Here is a 21,785-nt window from a genome sequence, read left to right as displayed (position 1 = left end):
GCATTACCCTGATCCCCAAACCAGCCAAAGACCCCACCAAAAAGGAGAATTTCAGACCAATATCCCTGATGAATATCCCTGATGACACTGATTCTCAACAAGATCCTAGGAAATAGTAAATAGGATCCAACAGCACATTAAAAAGATCATCCACCACGACCAGGTGAGATTCATCCCTGGGTTGAAAGGACGGTTCAACATTCGCAAATCAGTTAATGTGGTAGAACAAATCAGTAAGAGAAGAGAGAAGAACCACATGGTCCTCTCAATTGATGCAGAAAAAGCATTTGACAAATCTAGCATCCATTCCTGGGGCACCTGGGTGGCTCAGTGGGTTGGGCCGCTGCCTTCGGCTCGGGTCATGATCTCAGGGTCCTGGGATCGAGCCCCGCATCGGGCTTTCTGCGCGGCAGGGAGCCTGCTTCCTCCTCTCTCTCTCTGCCTGCCTCTCTGCCTACTTGTGGTCTCTCTCTGTCAGATAAATAAATTAAAAAAATCTTTAAAAAAAAAAATCTAGCATCCATTCCTGATTAAAACACTTCAAAGTATAGGGATAGAGGGAACATTCCTCAACTTCATAAAAGCTATCTATGAAAACCCACAGCAAATATCATCCTCAATGGGAAAAAGCTCACAGACTTCCCGTTGAGATCAGGAACAGGACAAGGATGCCCAATCTCACCACTCTTGTTCAACACAGTATTAGAAGTACTAGCAACAGCAATCAGACAACAAAGAAATAAAAGGTATCTAAATTGGCAATGAAGAAGTCAAACTCTCTCTTCGTAGATGACATGATACATTATATGGAAAACCCAAAAGACTCCACCCCCAAACTACTAGAACTCATACAGCAATTCACTAAGGTGGCAGGATACAAAGTCAATGTACAGAAATCAGTTGCTTTCTTACACACTAACAACGAAAACACAGAAAGGGAAGTTAGAGAATCGATTCCATTTACTATAGCACCAAGAGCCCTAAGATACCTGGGAATAAACCTAACCAAAGAGGTAAAGGATCTGTACTTGAGGAACTACAGAACACTCATGAAAGAAATCGAAGACACAAAAAGATGCAAGACCATTCCATACTCTTGGATCGGAAGAATAAACATTGTTGAAATGTCTATACTGCCTAGAGGATTCTATACTTTTAATGCCATTCCGACCAAAATTTCACCAGCATTTTTCAAAGAGCTGGAGAAAATAATCCTAAGATTTGTATGGAATCAGAAGAGACCCAGAATTGCTAAGGAAATGTTGAAAAAGAAAAACAAAACTGGCAGCATCACGTTACCTGATTTCAAGCTTTACTACAAAGCTGTAATCACCAAGACAGCATGGTACTGGCATAAAAACAGACACTTGGGGGCGCCTGGGTGGCTCAGTGGGTTAAAGCCTCTGCCTTGGACTCAGGTCATGATCCCAGGGTCCTGGGATCCAGCCCTGCATCGGGCTCTCTGCTCGGCAGGGAGTCGGCTTCTCCCTCTCTCTGCCTGCCTCTCTGCCTACTTGTGATCTCTATCAAATAAATAAATAAAATCTTTAAAAAAAAACAGACACTTGGACCAATGGAACAGAGTAGAGAGCCCATATATGGATTCTCAACTCTATGGTCAAATAATCTTCGACAAAGCAGGAAAAAATATACAGTGGAAAAAAGACAGTCTCTTCAATAAATGGTACTAGGAAAATTGGACAGCTATATGTAGAAGAATGAAACTTGACCATTTTCTTACACCGTACACAAAGATAAACTTGAAATGGATAAAAGACTTCATTCAACGTGAGACAGGAATCCATCAGAATCCTAAAGGAGAACATAGGGAGTAACCTCTTCGATATCAGCCACAGCAACTTCTTTCAAGATATGTCTCCGAAGGCCAAGGAAACAAAAGCGAAAATGAACTTTTGGGACTTCATCAAGATCAAAAGCTTCTGCACAGCAAAGGAAGCAGTCAACAAAACAAAGAGGCAACCCATGGAATGGGAGAAGATATTTGCAAATGACAGTACAGACAAAAGGCTGATATCTGGGCGCCTGGGTGGCTTAGTAGGGTAAGCCTCTGCCTTCGGCTCAGGTCATGATATCAGGGTCCTGGGATCGAGTCCTGCATCAGGCTCTCTGCTCATCAGGGAACCTGCTTCCTCCTCTCTCTCTCTCTCTCTGCATGACTCTCTACCTATTTGTGATCTCTCTGTGTCAAATAAATAAATAAAATCTTAAAAAAAAAAAAAAGGCTGATATCCAGGATCTAGAAAGAACTTCTCAAACTCAACACACACAAAACAGGTAATCATGGGCAGAAGACATGAACAGACACTTCTCCAATGAAGACATACAGATGGTTATCAGACACATGAAAAATGTTCATCATCACTAGCCATCAGGGAGATTCAAATTAAAACCACATTGAGATACCACCTTACACCAGTTAGAACGGCCAAAATTAGCAAGATAGGAAACAATGTGTGTTGGAGAGGATGTGGAGAAAGGGGAACCCTCTTACACTGTTGGAGGGAATGCAAGTTGGTGCAGCCAATTTGGAGAACAGTGTGGAGATTCCTTAAGAAATTAAAAATAGAGCTTCCCTATGACCCCGCAATTGCACTACTGGGTATTTACCCCAAAGATACAGATATAGTGAAAAGAAGGACCATCTGTACCCCAATGTTTATAGCAGCAATGGCCACGGTCACCAAACTGTGGAAAGAACCAAGATGCCCTTCAATGGATGAATGGATAAGGAAGATGTGGTCCATATATATTATGGAGTATTATGCCTCCATCAGAAAGGACAAATACCCAACTTTTGTAGCAACATGGACAGGACTGGAAGAGATCATGCTGAGTGAAATAAGTCAAGCAGATAGAGTCAATTATCATATGGTTTCACTTATTTGTGGAGCATAAAAAAATTACACGGAGGACACAGGGAGATGGAGAAGGGAGTTGAGGGAAATTGGAGGGGGAGATGAACCATGAGAGACTATGGACTCTGAAAAACAATCTGAGATCTTTGAAGGGGTGGGGGTGGGAGGTTGGGTGAGCCTGGTGGTGGGTATTGTGGAGGGCACGTATTGCATGGAACACTGGGTGTGGTGTATAAACAATGAATTCTAAAACACTGAAAATTAATTAAAAAATAAATAAGTAATTTTGGATCATCAGTGCAGGAAATAGTGATTTAAAATATACATTAGTAGAGAAGATGGTTCAAAATGGCCACATAGGTAGATCCGGAGCTCACCTCCTCCCAAGGACACAACAAACCTACAACTACATATGGCAAACCTCCTTCTAAAGGGGGACTTGGAAACTGGATGAACAGCACTTCCACAAGACACAGCCTGAGACAGGTAGACGAGGCAGAAATCTTGTCTCACTAATGGAAAAACCACACCCAGGCATGGCATTGCACAGTCCAGACAGATCTCAAAGGTATGGAAATTTTCCCAGAGGAGTGAGAAATTCAAACTCACATCAGGCTTTATATCCTGCACAGATGAGACGGCCCCCCAAACAACTGGCTTTCAAAACTGACATGGAATCACCCATACAAACTACAGGAATCTAGGGAGGGAAAACCCATTCTTAAAGGGCCTGTGCAGACTCATTTGACCCAGAAACCAGCACAAAAATACCAGACAAGAAGCACAGAGACTACAAGTAAAGGAGACCCCCTATTAACTTTGGGCCACCTGTTGGAGAGGCAGGGACACTGGGTCTCTCCCCGGGACTGAGAGACCAGTGGCAAGCCATTTTTGCTGTCTCCTTCTGTCATGCTGATCTGCCCTCTAGACTGCTAGTGTCAGGGTGTGCACGCTGCTGAGAGCCCCACATAACCCTGTGCTTCTGTGTGGCCTCACAGCCAAGGGGGTGATAACCCCGCCCACCAGAGGAACCTGGCAGCCAGCTGGCTGGGAGGACAACTAGCAGTCCAAGCACTGCCACAACAGGAGGCCACGTGCAGCCCACACAGGGGAAAGCCCTGGAGCAGCGACGGTCTATGGAGGCCTAGGGGATTGTGTTTCTGTGCTCCACAGGACATCTTCATACAGTCACTCCTTCAAGACCGGGAGACATAGCGAACTACCTAATACACAGAACCAGAGACAGGCAAAATGAGGAGACAAGAATATATGTTCCAAACAAAAGAACAACAACAACAAAGAATAAACAAAAAATAAATAAATGAAAATGTAAAAAAACCCAACAAGACAAAACTTCAGAAAAAGAACAAAACAGAAATAAGCAATCTACCCAATAAACAGTTCAAAGTAATGGTCAAAAAGACACTGACCTAGGGAGAAGAAATGAGTGCACATATTGAGAACTTCAACAAACAGAAAATATAAGAAAGTACCAATCACAGTTGAAGAATACAGTAACAGAAATGAAAAATACAATAGAGGGAATAAACAGCAGATTAGATACAGAAAAATGGATCAGAGGTCTGGAAGACAGGGTAGTGGAAATCATCCATAAGGAACAGCAAAAAAAGAAAATAATAATAAGTTTAAGTACAAGATAGCTTAAGGGACCTCTATGACAACATCAAGTATACTAACATTCACATTATAGGGATCCCCCCCAAAAAAAGAGAGAGAGAGAGAAGGCAAACAACTTTTTAAAGAAATAATGGCCAAAAAGTTCCCAAACCTGAGGAAGGGAACAGACATTCAGGTCCAAGAAGCACATGGAGTTCCCCCCAAAATTCCCCCCAAAACCCAGATAAATCCATGCGAAGTCATGTTACAATTAAAAGGTTAAAAATAAAGTGTGAATCTTAAAAGCACCAAGAGGAAAAAAAAGGGCAGAACCCCCCACTCCTTGGATTATCAGCTGATTTTTTTTCAACAAAAACTTCTCGGGCCAGGAGTGGGAAACACAATATATTCAAAGTGCTAAAAGGAAAAACTAACAAACAAGAATACTCTACCCAGCAAGGTTATCATTCAGAACTGAAGGGGAGGTAAAGAGTTTACCAGAAAAGCAAAAGCTAAGGAACTTACTGCATCAACACTAACTGGCTCTACAAGAAATATTAAAGGGACTTCTTTAAGGAGAAAACACCATAAGGAGAAGTAAGAAATACATTTTAAAAATCTCTCTGGTAAAGGCAAATATATGGTACAGATAGCAGATCAATAATAGAGAAAGTCAGTATGAAGGTTAAAAGAAAAAGTAGTAAAATCAATTCTATCTACAATAATTACTCAAGGGACACACAAAATAAAAGGATGTAAGACATGACATTACAAAGACATGGAACGAGAGTAAAAACGCAGTGCTTTTACAACCTGCGCCAACTTACGCAACCACCAACTTAAAACAGACTGCTGTATACGAGGTTGTTATATATGAACCTCATGGTAACGACAAACTAAAAGCCTATAATAGACAAACACGTATAAAAGAGAAAGGAATCCAAACATCACATGGAAGAAAGTCATAAAATCACAAGAGAAAAAAAGGAAACTACAAAATCAACCAGGAAACAATCAATAAAATGGCAATACATACTTTTCATTAATTACTTTTAATGCAAATGGATTAAATGCTCATTAAAAGACTTAGGATGGGGCCACCTGGGTGGCTCAGTGGATTAAAGCCTCTGCCTTTGGCTCAGGTCATGATCTCAGGATCCTGGGATCGAGCCCCGCATCATCGGGCTCTCTGCTCAGCAGGAAGCCTGCTTCCTCTTCTCTCTCTGCCTGCCTCTCTGCCTACTGGTGATCTCTCTCTGTCAAATAAATAAAAATAAAATCTTAAAAAAAAAAAAAAAAGACTTAGGATGGCTGAGTACATTTCACAAAACTAAACTAAATGAAACGGAAAAAAAAAAAAAACCCAAACAATAAGGTGGACTGTAAGGGCCTATTTAGCCAGAGCTGCTCCACCTTGGTTGAACAGCCATTTTGTTGTTTATGCAGTAAAACCTAAACTGACCCTGCCCAGTTGAAGGTGAAGAGTTAATGAGGTATGGTATGGTATTCATTTAAATGCAATACTAGGGGCACCTGGGTGGCTCAGTGGGTTAAGCCTCTGCCTTCGGCTCAAGTCATGATCTCAGGGTCCTGGAATCGAGTCCCGCATCGGGTTCTCTGCTCACCAGGAAGCCTGCTTCCCTCTCTCTCTCTGCCTGCCTCTCTGTCTACTTGTGATCTCTGTCAAATAAATAAATAAAAGCTTTAAAAAAAAATAAAAAAAGAAAGAGCCCAACAAATAGCCTAGAGAGAGACAGAACAGAAACAGCAATTTGAAAAATGCTTGGGGCCCATGGGAGGGAGATTTACTTACTAATCGCAGGTCCTAGAGGGGCAGGGGTCACTGGGGTACTCTGCCAGGAACAAAGAAACTGACAAGCACCATATCCCTCCCTTGCCTTCCCCCCAGCATAAATACAGAGCAATCTGTGGGAATCAGCGCTGTGCTGACTTTCACTACCTAACTTGCTTCCATCCCTTCCAACACCCTGGGCTTCAGGCATATGCCCCTTCCAGCCAGACGTGCTTCAGTTCACTTCTGGACCTCTCCTGTAGAAAACCAGCAGTGTGCAAACCTTGCTAACACTGCTGCCCACCACACACACACACACACCCGCCCCCCATGCTGCAGATCTACAGCCTCCAATACACTTCTAGATGGGGCCCATTCAAAGCCAGGCCACAAGCCAGGCAGTATGCAAGCAGCCCTGGCAGGGGCTGGCCTGACTCCCAGTGCCTACTGCCCCGGGGTGAGGGGAATATGACCACACACACCAGTCTGACTGCTGACCCAGCAGAGGAGTGGAGGCAGACATCTGCTCTGACTGCAGGTCCCACCCACCAACTAAAGCTTCACAGGGAACAACACAGAGCACCCAGAAGTTCAGAGCTACCACAGCTCTGGCAAATGCCTGTTCTCACTCAACTCAAGCCCTGGCAGCCCAGGGTCCACTCACACTGCAAGGACCAAACACTGCCCACAACAAAGAGAGCCACTGAGGATGAATGGACTGAAGTCACAAGGGGCTCAGCCACCACAGCAGGGTGCCTGCAACACACACAGGACACACCCCTGAGGCACCAGGTTCCAGAACAGGGACACCACACTAGAGGACACTACAGGAAATCCTCATAAAGCCACAACTTTCAAGACCAGGAGACATAGGTGACTCTCCTAACACACAGAAACAGACACACAGAGTTAGACAAAATGAGGAGACAGAGAAATAGTTCCCAAATGAAAGAACAAGACCAAACCACTGCAAGAGACCTAAGCAAAATGGAGATAAGTTATATGCCTGACAGAGAATCTAAAGTAATAATCATATCACTGGATTTGAGAAAAAAGTAGAGGATGTCAGTGAGACCCTGAACAGAGATAAAGAAGATCCAAGCAAAGATGAAGGACAAAACAAATGAGATTAAAAATACACTAATGGAGGGTGCCTGGGTGGCTCAGTGGTTAAGCCGCTGCCTTCGGCTCAGGTCATGATCTCAGGGTCCTGGGATCGAGTCCCGCATCGGGCTCTCTGCTCTGCGGGGAGCCTGCTTCCTCCTCTCTCTCTCTCTCTGCCTGCCTCTCTGCCTACTTGTGATTTCTCTCTGTCAAATAAATAAATAAAATCTTAAAAAAAAAAAAAAACACTAATGGAATAGACAGCAGGGACCAAAGCAGAAGAATGAATCAGTGACCTGGAAGACAGAGTAATAGAAAGTAATCAAGCTGAGCAGTTAAGAGAAAAAAAAAAAAATGCAAAATGAGAACAGACTCAGGGAACTCAGTGACTCCATCAAGCATAACATTTGCAGTATAGAAATCTTAGAAGGAGAAGAGAGAAATAGGGGGCATAAAATTTATTTGAAGTAATAGCTGAAATCTTCCCAAGTCTGGGCAAGGAAACAGATATCCAGATCTATGGGACACAGACACCCCCCAAAAAATCAACCCAAAGTGGCCCACATCATGACACAAAGTAATTAAAATGGCACAAAAGTAGTGATAATGAGAGCATTTAAAAGTAGCAAAAGACAGGGCGCCTGGGTGGATCAGGAGGTCTGCCTTTGGCTAAGGTCATGATCTCACAGTCCTGGGATCAAGCCCCAAATCAGGCTCTCTGCTCAATGGGGAGCCTGGTTCCTCCCTTCTCTCTCAGCCTCTCTGCCTACTTGTGATCTCTGTCAAATAAATAAATAAAATCTTAAAAAAAAAAAAAAAAAAGGAAGCAAGAGAAAGGGAACTCCAGAAGCCTATCAGCTAATTCTTCAGCAGAAACCAGGCAGGCCAGAATAGAGAAGACTGATATGTTTAAAGCACTTAAAGGAAAAAAATCTGCAGCCAATAATACTCTATCAAGCAAGGCTGTCATTCAGAATAAAAGGAGAGATAAGAGTGCATGACCACTAAACCAACACTACCAGAAATGTTAAAGAGGACTATTTGAGCGGAAAGGAAAAACTATGAGTAAGAGTAGCAAGTAGGAAGCACAAAAGCAGTAAAAATAAGTATATCTGTAAAAATCACTCAGGCCATGTATAAAATAAAACAATGTAAAGTACGATACCATCTACCTAAAATGTGGGGAAAGAGAAGTGAAGAATAGGTTTAAAATTAAGCAATCATCAACTTAATGCAGACTGCTATATATGTAAAATGCCATTTACAAACCCAATATTAAGCACAAATCAAAAACCAGTAACAGACATGTAAAAATAAAAGAGAAAGAAATCCAAGTAAATCACTGAAGAAAGCAGACTTACCATTAGAGAGGGGAGCAAGGGAAGAAGGAATACAGAAGAACTATAAAAACAAACACAAAGTTAGTAACAAAAGAGCAATAAATACATACCTATCAATAATTATTTGGAATGTAAATGGAATAAATGCTCTAATTAAAAGACAAACGGTAGGGGGGGGTGGTGTCTGGGTGGCTCAGTCCATTGAGCATCTGACTCCTGGTTTCAGTTCAGGTCAAGATCTCAGGGTCCTGGAACTGAGCCCAGCATCAGGCTTCACTCAGCATAGAGTACTCATCCATCCCCCTGCCCCTCTGTTCCTCCCTGTGCTGGCACATGCCCACGCTTTCTTTCTCTAATAAATAAATTAATAAAATCTTTAAATATTTTTTAAAAATCTAAGATCTTTATAAAAAAAAAAAAAAAAAAAAAAAGACCAGGGTTACCTGGGTGACTCGGTTCAGTTAAGCATATGGATCTGGTCATGACCTTGGGGTTCCGGGATCAAGCCCCACATCAGACTCCCTCTCCCTCTGCTTGTGCTCTCTATCTAAAATAAATAAATTCTTTAAACATACACACACACACACACACACAAAACCCGTCTATATGCTGCCCACAAAAGACTCATCGCAGAACTATAGACACATACAGGCTTAAAACAGGGGAATAGAGAAACATCTGTCATGCAAATGAATGTCAAAAGAAAGCCAGAGTAGGGGTGGCTGGGTGGCTCAGTCAGTTAAAGCCTCTGCCTTAGGCTCAGTGGGGAGCCTGCTTTCTCCTCTCTCTCTGCCTGCCTCTCTACCTACTTATGATCTCCGTCTGTCAAATAAATAAATAAAATCTTAGAAAAAAAAGCCAGAGTGAAAATATTTACACTGGGCAAAACAGACTTTAGAACAAAAACTATAACAAGAGACAAAGAAGAATACTATATAATCATAGAGGGAACACTCCAACAAGAAGACAGAACAATCATAAATATTTATGCACCCAACATGGGGGCACCCAGATCCATGAAACAGTTAGTAACAAACATAAAGGAACTGACTGATAGTAATAAAATGATAGCAGGGGACTTTAACACCCCACTTATATCAATGGACAGATCATCCAAACAGAAAAACAAGGGAACAGTGGCTTTGAATGACACACTGGACCAGACGAATTTAACAGATACAATCAGAACACTCCAACCTGAACCAGCAGAATACACATTCTTTTCAAAAGTACACAGAACATTCTCCACAACAGATCATGTAACAAGTATGAATTTAAAAAGATCAAAACCACACAATGCTATGAAACTAGAAATCAACCACAAGAAAAAATGTGGAAAGAGTCAAATATATGGAGGTTAAATAACATGTTACTAGGGTGCCTGGGTGGCTCAGTGGGTTAAGCCTCTGCCTTTGACTCAGGTCATAATCCCAGGGTCCTGGGATCAAGCCCCCCATTGGGCTCTCTGCTCAGCAGGGAGCCTGCGTCTCACCCCCTAAACCTTCTCTGTCTGCTGCTCTGTCTACTTGCGATCTCTCTCTCTCTGTCAAATAAATAAATAAATAAAAACCTTTAAAAAAAATGACGTTACTAAACAATGAAAAGGGTCAACCAAAAAAAATCAAACATGAAATAAAAAAATACATGGAGACAAATGAAAATGAAAACACAACAATCCAAAATCTTTGGGATCTGGGAAAAGCAGTTCTAAGAGGGGATGTTTATAGCAATATTGGCCTACCTCAAGAAGAAAAATAAAAAACCAAACAATCTAACCTTACACCTCAAGGAACTAGGGGGGAAAAAAAAGACGGAAACCAGCAGAAGGAGGAAGCAATAAATATTGGAGCAGAAATAAACAATATAGAAACTAAAAAAATAGAACAGGTCAGTGAAACCAAAAGCTGTTTCTTTGAAAAGATGAACAAAATATATAAACCTTAGAGTGCCTGAGTGGCTCAGTGGGTTAAAACCTCTGCCTTTGGCTCAGGTCATGATCTTGGGGTCATGGGATCCAGCCCCACATCAGGCTCTCTGCTCAGTGGGGAGCCTGCTTCCCTTCCTCTCTCTCTGCCTGCCTCTCTGCTTATTTGTGATCTCTCTGTGTCAGATAAATAAAAATCTTAAAAAAAATTGATAAGCCTTTATCCAGACCATCCAATCAATACAAATAACTAAATAAATACTAAAAAAAATCAGAAATGAAAGACAAGATAAAACTGACACCACAGAAATACAAGATTAGTAAGAGAATATTATGAAAAATCATATGCCAGGAAATTGGACAACCTAAAAGAAATGGATTAATCCTAGAAACATATAACCTATCAAAATTGAAGCAGGAAGAAACATAATATTTGAATAGACCAATTACTAGCGATGAAATTGAATCAGAAAACAAAAAACACCCAACAAACAAAACTCCAGGACCAGATGGTTTTACAAGCAATTTCTACCGAACATTTAAAGAAGAGTTAATACCTATTCTCAAACTGTTCCAAAAAACAGAAAAGGAAGGGAAACACTTCTAAATTCATTTTATGATGTTTGCATTATCCTGATTCCAACACCAGATAAAGATACCACAGAAAAGGAGGACAGACCAATATCTCAGATGAACACAGATGTAAAAATCCTCAACAGAATATTAGCAAATTGAATCCAAAAATACATTAAAAATATCATTCAAGTAGGACTTGAATGAGTGGGGACTATCAAGTGGGACTTATTCTTGGATTCAAGGAATTCTTGGATTCCCAAATCAATAAATGTGATACACCACATCAATAAGAGAAAGGATAAGAGGGGCGCCTGGGTGGCTCAGTGGGTTAAGCCTCTTCCTTTCGCTCAGGTCATGATCCCAGGGTCCTGGGGCCAAGCCCCGCATCAGGCTCTCTGCTTAGCAGGGAGCCTGCTTCCTCCTCTCTCTCTGCCTGCTTCTCTGCCTACTTGTGATCTCTGTCAAATAAATAAAATCTTTAAAAAAATTTTTAAAAGAGAAAGGATAAGAACCATATAATCATCTCAATAGATGCAGAAAAAGTATCTGACAAAGAACAACCACAATTCATGATAAAAATGCTCAAGAAAATAGGGTTAGAGGGAACATATCTCAACATAACAAAGGTCATATATGAAAAACCCACAGCTAATATCATCCTAAATGGGAGAACTGAGAACTTTTCCCCTAAGGTCAGGAATAAGATAAGAAGTCCACTCCCACCACTTTTATTGAACATAGTACTAGAAGTACTAGCCACAATAATCAGACAAGAAAAAAGAATAACCGGGATCCAAATTACTTAGGAAGAAGTAAAACTGTCACTATTTGCAGATGACATGCTTCTCTATACAGAAAAGCCTAAGGACCCCACCAAAAACCTACTAGAACTGATATAGCAATTCAGTAAAGTTGCAAGATACAAAATCAATACATAGAAATCCACTGCACTTCAATATACTGATAATGAAGGAGCAAAAAGAAAAATCAAGAAAACTCCCATTTACAACGGCACCCAAAATAGTAAAATACCTAAGAATAAACTTAACCAAGGTGGTGAAAGACCTGTACTTTAAAAATGATAAAACACTGATGAAAAAAAAAACAACAAAAAAAACGAAGTTGATAAAAACAAATGGAAAAACATTCCGTGTTCACAGACTACAAGAATATTGTTAAACTGTCCATACCACCCAAAGCAATCTACACACTTAATGCAATCCCTATCAATATACCAATAACATTTTTCACATAACTGTAACAAATAATCCTAAAATTTGTAAGAAGCCATAAAGTACCCCAAATAGTTGAAGCAATCTTGAAAAAGAAAAATGAAGCTGGAGGTATCACGATTCCAGATTTCAAGTTATAGTACAAAGCTTTTAGTAATTAAAACAGTATGGAACAAAAATAGATGCAAAGATCAATGGAAAAGAATAGAATGCAAATAAATAAACCTACAATGTTATGGCCAATTAATCTTTGACAAATAAGGGAATATGCAATGGGGGAAAAGAATAGGCAATAAGACATCCGTTCCTGATTAAAACAATTCAAAGTATAGAAATAGAGAGAACCTCTTCAACTTCATAAAATCTATGAAAAACCCACTGCAAATATCATCCTTAATGGGGAAAAGCTGACAGCCTTCCCTCTGAGCTCAGGAACACAACAAGGATGCCCACTCTCACCACTCTTGTTCAACATGGTACCAGAAGTCCTAGCAACAGCAATCAAACAACAAAGAGAAATAAAAGGTATTCAAATTGGCAATGAAGACATCAAACTCTCTCTCTTCACAGGTGACACGATACTTTATATGGAAAACTAAAAGACTCCACCCCCAAACTACTAGAACTCATACAGCAATTCACTAAGGTGGCAGGATCCAAAATCAATGTACAGAAATCAGTTGTTTTCTTATACACTAACAATGAAAATACAGAAAGGGAAATTAGAGAATCGATTCCACTTACTATAGCACCATAAACCATAAGATACCTGGGAATAAATCTAACCAAGAGGTAAAGGATCTGTACTCGAGGAACTACAGAACATTCATGAAAGAAACTGAAGACACAAAAAGATGGAAAAACATTCCATGCTCATGGATCAGAAACATAAACATTGTTAAAATGTCTATACTGCCTAGAGCTATCTATACTTTCAATACCATTCTGATCAAAATTCCACCAGCATTTTTCAAAGAGCTGGAACAAACAATCCTAAAATTGTATGGAACCAGAAGACCCCACATTGCTAAGGAAATGCTGAAAAAAAAAAAAAAACTGGTGGCATCACGTGGCCTGATTTTAAGCTTTACTACAAAGCTGTGGTCACCAAGACAGCATGGTACTGGCACATAAACAGACACTTGGACCAGTAGAACAGAGTAGAGAGCCCAGATATGGACCTTTGACTTTATGGTCAAATAATCTTTGACAAAGCAGGAAAAAAATATACATTGGAAAAAAGATAGTCTCTTCAATAAATAGTGCTGGGAAAATTGGACAATTATGTGTAGAAGAATGAAATGCAACCATTCTCTTACAGCATACACAAAGATAAACTCAAAATGGATAAAAGACCTCAAGGTGAGGCAGGAATCTATCAGAATCCTAGAGGAGAACAAAGTCAGTAACCTCTTTGACATAGGCCACAGCAACTCTTTTCAAGGTAGGTCTCCAAAGGCAAAGGAAACAAAGTGAAAATGAACTTTTGGGACCTCATCAAGAGCAAAAGCTTCTTTCTGCATGGCAAAAGAAACAGTCAACAAAACAAGGGGTAACCCATCGAATGGGAGAAGATATTTGCAAATGACAGTACAGACAAAGGGCTGATATCCAAAATCAATAAAGAACTCAAACTCAACACACACAAAACAGACAATCACATAAAAAAATGCGCAGAACATGAACAGAAACTTTTCCAATGAAGACATACAAAGGGCTAACAGACACATGAAAAAAGGTTCATCATCATTAGCCATTAGGGAGATTCCCATCAAAACCATATTGAGATACCACCTTACAGCAGTTAGAATGGTCAAAATCAACGAGACAGTAAGCAACATGTGTTGAAGACGATATGGAGAAAGGAGAAGAGTTAATACCTATTTTAATACTGTTACACTGTTTGTAGGAACGCAAGTTGGTGCAGCCACTTTGGAAAGCAGTGTGGAGATTCCTTAAGAAATTAAAAATAGAGCTTCCCTATGATCCTGCAATTGTACTACTGGGTATTTACCCCAAAGATACAGATGTAGTGAAAAGAAGGGCCATCTGTACTCCAATGTTTATAGCAGCAATGGCCACGGTCGCCAAACTGTGGAAAGAACCAAGATGCCCTTCAACGGACAAATGGATAAGGCAGATGTGGTCCATATATACAATGGAATATTATGCCTCCATCAGAAAGGAAGAATACCCAACTTTTGTATCAACATGGATGGGACTGGAGGAGATTATGCTGAGTGAAATAAGTCAAGCAGAGAGAGTCAATTATCATATGGTTGCACTTACTTGTGGAGCATACGGAATAAAATGGAGGACATTGGGAGATGGAGAGGAAAAGTGAGTTGGGGGAAATCAGAGGGGGAGATAAACCATGAGAGACTATGGACTCTGAGAAACAAACTGAGGGTTTTGGAGGGGAGGGGGATGGGGGTGAGCCTGGTGGTGGGTATTAAGGAGGGTGTGTATTGCATGTAGCACTGGGTGTGGTGCATAAACAATGAATTTTGGAACAATGAAAAGAAATTAAAAAAAAGAATATGCAATAAGAAAAAGACATTCTCTTCAATAAATGGTGTCTGGAAAACCGGACATGCAAAAGAACTTTTTGACACCATACACACAAATAAACTCTAAATGGATTAAGTACCTAAATGTGAGACCTGAGACTATAAAAATCCTTAAAGAGCACACAGGCAGTAATTTCTCTGACATAGGCCATAACAATGTCTTTCTAAATATGCTTCCTGAGGCAAGGGAAACAAAAGCAAAGATAAACTGTTGAGACTACATCAAAATAAAAAGCTCTGCACAGGAAAGGAACCAACAAAAAAAACTAAAAGATAACCTAATGAATGGGAGAAGATATCTGTAAATGACATCTGATAAAGGGTTAGCATCCAAAACATAATACAGAACTTAAACAACTCAACACCAAAACCCCACAAATAATCCAATTTAAAAATAGGCAGAAGAGGGGCGCCTAGGTGGCTCAGTGGGTTAAAGCCGCTGCCTTCGGCTCGGGTCATGATCTCAGGGTCCTGGGATCGAGTTCCGCATCAGGCTCTCTGCTCAGCGGGGAGCCTGCTTCCTCCTCTCTCTCTTTGCCTGCCTCTCTGCCTACTTGTGGTCTCTGTCTGTCAAATAAATAAATAAAATCTTTAAAAAAAAAAAAAAAGGCAGAAGACATGAACAGACATTTTCCCAAAGACAACATCCAGAAGGCCAACAGCCACATGAAGAGATGCTCAACATCACTCACATCAAGGAAATATGAATCAAAGCCACAATGAGATATAGCTAAATAAAAAACACAAGAAACAACAAGTACTGGCAAGGATGTGGAGAAAAAGGAACCCTTGTGGTGGAAATGCAAATTGGTACAGCCACTGTGGGAGACAGTACAGAAGTTTCTCAAAAAATAAAAAATAGAACTATTCTATGATCCAGTATTTGCACTACTGGATGTTTATCCAAAGAATACGAAAACAATCTGAAAGGATATATGCACCCCTACGTTCACTGCAGCGTTATTTACAATAGCCAAATTTTGGAAGCAACCCAAGTATCCATCAACAGATGAACAGATAAAGAAGATGTGGAGTGTGTATGTATATATATATATATATATATATATATATACATACACACAATGGAATATTATTCAGCCATAAAAAAGAATAAAATCCTGCCATCTGCAACAACATAATGGATCTAGAGAGTATAATGCTAAGTGAAATGAGTCAAAGAAAAATACCATATGATTTCACTCATATGTGGAATTTAAGAAACAAACAAAGGAAAAACTAAGAAACAAACCAAAAAACAGACTCTTAACTACAGAGAACAAACAGACGGGTACCAGAGGGGAAGGGCTGGAATATGGGTGAAAGAAGTGAAGGGAATTAGAGTACACTTATCTTCATGAGCACTGAGTACTACAGAGAATTGTACTGTAGACCTGGAATATACCACTGTACATTAACCATACTGGAATTAAAATAAATTTTTTAAATAAATAAACATGCAAGACCTATCCATATACTGCCTACAGGAGACTCACTTCAGATCTAAAGACACACACCAATTCAAAGTGAAAGGATGGAAAAATATATTCCACACAAATAGGAAAGAAAAGAAACATGGCATAGCAATACTTATTTTAGACAAAATAGATTTTAAAACAAAGACTAACAAGAGACAAGGGCATTACATAATGTTAAATCAACCCAACAAGATGTAACAATTATAAATACTTATTCACCCAACATAGGTGCTCCTAAATATATAAAGCAAATACTAACAAACACAAATAAATAAATAAACAGCAATACAGTTGGCTGGAGAGACCACCCAACCAGAAAATTAATAAGAAAGCACTGGCCTTAGAAGATACATTAGACCAGGTGGACTAAATAGATATATACAAAACATCCAATCCCAACACAGCAGATAGTAATTCTTTTCAAGTACACATGGAAATTCTCTAGGAAAGACCACACAAGAAGTCTCAATGAATTTAAAAAGGCTAAAATCGTATCAAGCAACTTTTCCAAACACAATGGAATGAAACCAGAAATCACTTACAGTAAGAAAAACAAACAAACAAACAAACAAAAAAAAACCTCCACAAACATGTTAAGACAAAGAACATGCTACTAAATAACCAATGGCTCCATGAAAAAAATCAGAGAAAATTAAAAAATACCTTTAGACAAATGAAAACACAACATTCTAAAACATACAGGAGGTAGCAAAAGCAGTTGTAAGAGGAAAGTCCATAGCCTACCTCAAGAAAAAGAAAAACAAAAAAAATAAACAATCCAACCTTACACCTCAGGAGAATAGAAAAAAAAGTACAAAATTAGTAAAAGGAAGGAAATAGTAAATATCAGAGAAGAAATAAATGGAGACAAAAAATGGTAAAGTTCAATGAAATGGGTTCTTTGAAAGAAACAATATTGATAAACCTTTAACCAGACTAATCAAGCAAAAGACAGGGTCTAATAAGTAGAATCAGAAATGAAAGAAGTTACAACTGATACCATAGAAATACACAGGTCATAAGAGACTACTACAAATGAATATATGCCAACAAACTGGACAACCTAGAAGAAATAGATAAATTCTTAGAAACATACCATCTTTCAAGATTCAATCAGCAAGGATGCCTGGGTGGCTCAGTGGGTTAAGTCTCTGCCTTCGACTCAGGTCATGATCTCAGGGTCCTGGTATCGAGCCCCACATCGGGCTCTCTGCTCAGCAGGGAGCCTGCTTCCCTCCCTCTCTCTCTCTCTCTGCCTGCCTCTCTGCCTACTTGTGATCTCCTGTCAAATAAATAAATCTAAATCTTAAAAAAAAAAAATTCAATCAGCAAGAAACTAAAAATCTGAAGAAATCAATCACTTGTGAATGAAATTGAATCAGTAATCAAAAAACTAATAAATTGAGAGGCAATGTGGGGGCTTTGGGAGGTAGGAAAAGAATAAATGAAATGAGGGATCAGGACAAAGACAAACCATATGAGACTCCTAATCTCACAAAACAAACTGAGGGTTGGAGGGGTGGGAGGTTGGGCTATGGACACTGGGGACAGTACGTGCTATGGTGAGAACTGTGAAGTGTAAACCTGGCGATTCACAGACCTGTACCCTTGGGGCTAATAATACATTATACGTTAATTAAAAAAAAAAAACAACTCCTAATAAAAGTCTAGGACTTAGAAACCTTCACAGGTGAATTCTACAAAACATTTCAAGAACTGTTAATGCTTATTCTTCTCCCATCCAAGTACTAACCAGGCCCGACCCTGCTTAGCTTCCGAGATCAGACGAGATCGGGCGCGTTCAGGGTGGTATGGCCGTAGACAATGCTTATTCTTCTCAAACGCCTCCAAAAAACTGTAAATGAAAGAATGTTTCTACTCCAAACTCATTCTACAAGGCCAACATTACCCTGATACCAAACCATACAAAGACACTACCAAAAAATTACAGGCCAATATCCCTGATGACCATAGCTGTAAAAATCCTCAACAAAGTATTAATAAACTGAATTCAGCAATACATTAAAAAGATCATACATGTGCTCAGGTGGGATTTATTCTGGGGATGCAAGGTTCTTTAAATATCCGCAAACCATTTTGTTATGCCCCCAATAATGGGTCCGTGATTAAAGGAGCGAGACTGATATAAAGCGAAGGTCAAGCAAAGCTCTATTATGAACCAAGTATCAAGAATCTAACCCAACGTTCAGGGACGCACATCTTACAAGACAGGGAGGGCGACCCTTCTCTGTTTCACAGACTAGCTTTTAAGGGCAACGGCCATGCAGTCGGGCCTGGCCATGCACAGGTGGCCAATGAGATTGTAACACACACAGGAAACACCACAGTGATGCTAGGTGACCAACTGAGTTACAATTTACCCTAGTAGACTTTTGACCCAGCCTATCACCTTGGTTGGGATTGGCGCCCCAAAGGCTCCCAAAGGGCGGGGCCCACACTCCTTTTAACTAGGGAGACAGTATGCATTCCCCCCACCACCATTGATCGATTGTCTCCACCTGGCCTGACCCACCCTTGTATTTGAGCTTTGTTACCTGGAGCTGGTTTCTGGGACTTGTTTTTAAGTAGGTCCCCTGGGGGAAGGGGAACAGGGACAGTTTAAGGGTTAAACAACAAAGTTATTGTTTAACCTCAATGGAAGCTTCTAGCTAAAATAAAAATATAAAATAGGTCCTTAAAATTTAACATGCTGTACCACATTAACAAAACAGAATGAAAATCATATGAACATCTCGATAGATCCAGAAAAAGCATTTGCTTAAATTCAATATCCACTTTTTTTTTAAGAGTTTATTTATTTATTTGACAGAGATCACAAGTAGGCAGAGAGGCAGGCAGAGAGAGAAGGGGAAGCAGGCTCCCTGCTGAGCAGAGAGCCCAATGTGGGGCTTGATCCCAGGACCCGGAGATCATGACCTGAGCCCAAGGCAGAGGCTTAACCCACTCAGCCACCCAGGCGCCCATCAATATCCACTTTTTTTTTTAAAGATATTTTTTATTTATTTGACAGAGGGAGAGAGAGAGAGGTCACAAGTAGGCAGAGAGGCAGACAGAGAGACAGGAGGAAGCAGACTCCCTGCTGAGCAGAGAGCAGATTCGGGGCTTGATCCCAGGACCCTGGGATCATGACCTAAGCCAAAGGCAGAGGCTTTAACCCACTGAGCCACTCAGGTGCCCCCTCAATATCCACTTTTGATAAAACTCTCAACAAAGTGAGTACAGAGGAAACATACTTCAACATAATAGAGGTCACGTATATGACAAACCCACAGCTAACAACCTACTCAATGGTGAAAAGCTGAAAACTTCTCCTCTCAAATCAGGAACAAATCTGCCCACTTGCACCATTTGTATTCAACACAGTACTAGTCCTGGTCCTAGTCACAGCCATTAAGCAAGAAAAAGAAATAAAAGGCATCCAAATTTGACAGGAAGAAGTAAAACTGTTGCTATTTGCAGATGACACACTATAAAAAAAAAAAAAACCTTAAAAAACTCTAAAGTCTCCACCAAAAAACTATTAGAATAAATGAATTCAGTAAAGTTGCAGGATATAAAAACCAGTATAGAGAAATGAGTGTTTTTCTATACGCTAACAGTGAACTCTCAGAAACAGATATTAACCATTTACCATTACATCAAGAAGAATAAAGTACCTATAGATCAATTTAATCAAGACGGTGAAAGACCTAGAATCTCAAAACTCTAAGACACTGATGAAAGAAACTGAAGAGGACACAAATAAACAGAAAGATAGATGATGTTCACTGACTGGAAGAATTAATAATGTCAAAATGTCCAAAATACCCTAAGCAATCAAAAGATCTGAGGCAGGGCACCTGGGTGGCTCAGCAGGTTAAAGCCTCTGCCTTCGGCTCAGGTCATGATCCTAGGGTCCTGGGATCGAGCCCCACATCGGGCTCTTTGCTCAGCAGGGAGACTGCTTTCTCCTCTCTCTGCCTGCCTCTTCCCTCTGCCTACCTATGATCTCTCTGTCAAATAAATAAATAAAATCTTAAAAAAAAAAAAAAAGATCTGATGCAATCCCCATCAAAATACCAATGGCATTTTTCACAGAACTAGAAAATATAATCCTAAAATCTGTACAGAACCACAAACAAACAGAAACAAAAAACAAATACCCAAAACAATCCTGACAAGAAGAATAAAGCTGGAGGTATCATTCTCCGAGATTTTGAAGTACACTACAAGGTAGAGTAATAAAAAACAAAGAGATAAACAACACAACAGAGAGCACAGAAATAAGCCCATGGTTACATGGTCAATTAATTTACGACGAGGCAACAATGGGGAAAAGACAGTCTCTTTAATAACTGATGTTGAAAACGTGGACAGCTACATGCAAAAGAGAAACTGGGCCACTTTCTTGTAACAAATACAAAGATAAACTTAAAACGGGTTAAAAAGTTATAAAATATAGGACCTGAAACCATAAAACTCAAACAACACAGGCAGTAAGCTCTTTGACATCAGTGTCAACAGCATGTTTTTGGCTCTGTCTCCTCAGGCAAGGACAAAATAGTAACAAATGGGCCAAGAACAAAATAAAAAGCTTTTGCACAGTGAAGGAAACCATCAACAAAACAAAAGGGAAACCTACTGAATGGGAGAAGATATTTGCAAATTATACCCCAATCGGGGTTAACAACAAAAGTACATAAAATACATACATAAAACATCCAAAATACATAAAATAATACAACTCAGTAGCAAGCAAAGAGTATGATTAAAAAATGAGCAGAATACCTGAATAGGCCCTTTTCCAAAGAAGACATACAGATAAGTACCAGGTACAAGAAAAGATGCTCAACATCACTAACCACCGGGGAAATGCAAACCAAACCCACAATGAGAGATCACCTCACACCTGTCAGAATGGCTAAAATCAAAAAGACAAGAAAATACAAGTGTTGACAAGGATGTGGAGAAAAGGAACCCTGGTGCATTGATGGGGGGAATGTAAACTGGTACAGCCACTGTGGGAAACAGTATGGAAGTTCCTCAAAAAATTAAAAATAGAACTGTCATATGATCCAGCAATTCCACTTCTTGATATTTACCCAAGAAAATGAACAATACTAATTAGGAAAGGCATATATAATCTTATGTTCATAGCAGCATTTACAATAGCTAAGATATGGAAGCAATCTAATGTCCATCATAGTTGAACTGGTAAAGATGTGGTTTATATGTATAATGGAATATTATTCAGACATAAGAAATAATGAAATTTTGAC

At 39.8% G+C, this 21,785-nt stretch overlaps 1 protein-coding gene across 12 annotated transcripts in view; it reads right to left on the bottom strand.

Moving 5' to 3' along the window:
* The window catches only part of LGALS8 (galectin 8), a 65,621-nt gene that overhangs the window by 38,071 nt on the left and 5,765 nt on the right, over window positions 1-21,785 (bottom strand). The window contains exon 2 of one of the 12 annotated variants that reach the window (XM_059170317.1): window positions 9,173-9,276. The exons of the other annotated variants lie outside the window; for them this stretch is intronic. The gene's annotated coding sequence lies outside the window, so the exon portion shown is untranslated. The remainder of the gene's footprint in view (window positions 1-9,172; window positions 9,277-21,785) is intronic. 12 annotated transcript variants of the gene reach the window in all.

This window comes from Mustela lutreola, chromosome 4 (assembly GCF_030435805.1).
Source record: "Mustela lutreola isolate mMusLut2 chromosome 4, mMusLut2.pri, whole genome shotgun sequence".
Classification (NCBI taxonomy): domain Eukaryota; kingdom Metazoa; phylum Chordata; class Mammalia; order Carnivora; family Mustelidae; genus Mustela; species Mustela lutreola.
This window is presented reverse-complemented; position numbering and strand designations above follow the sequence as displayed.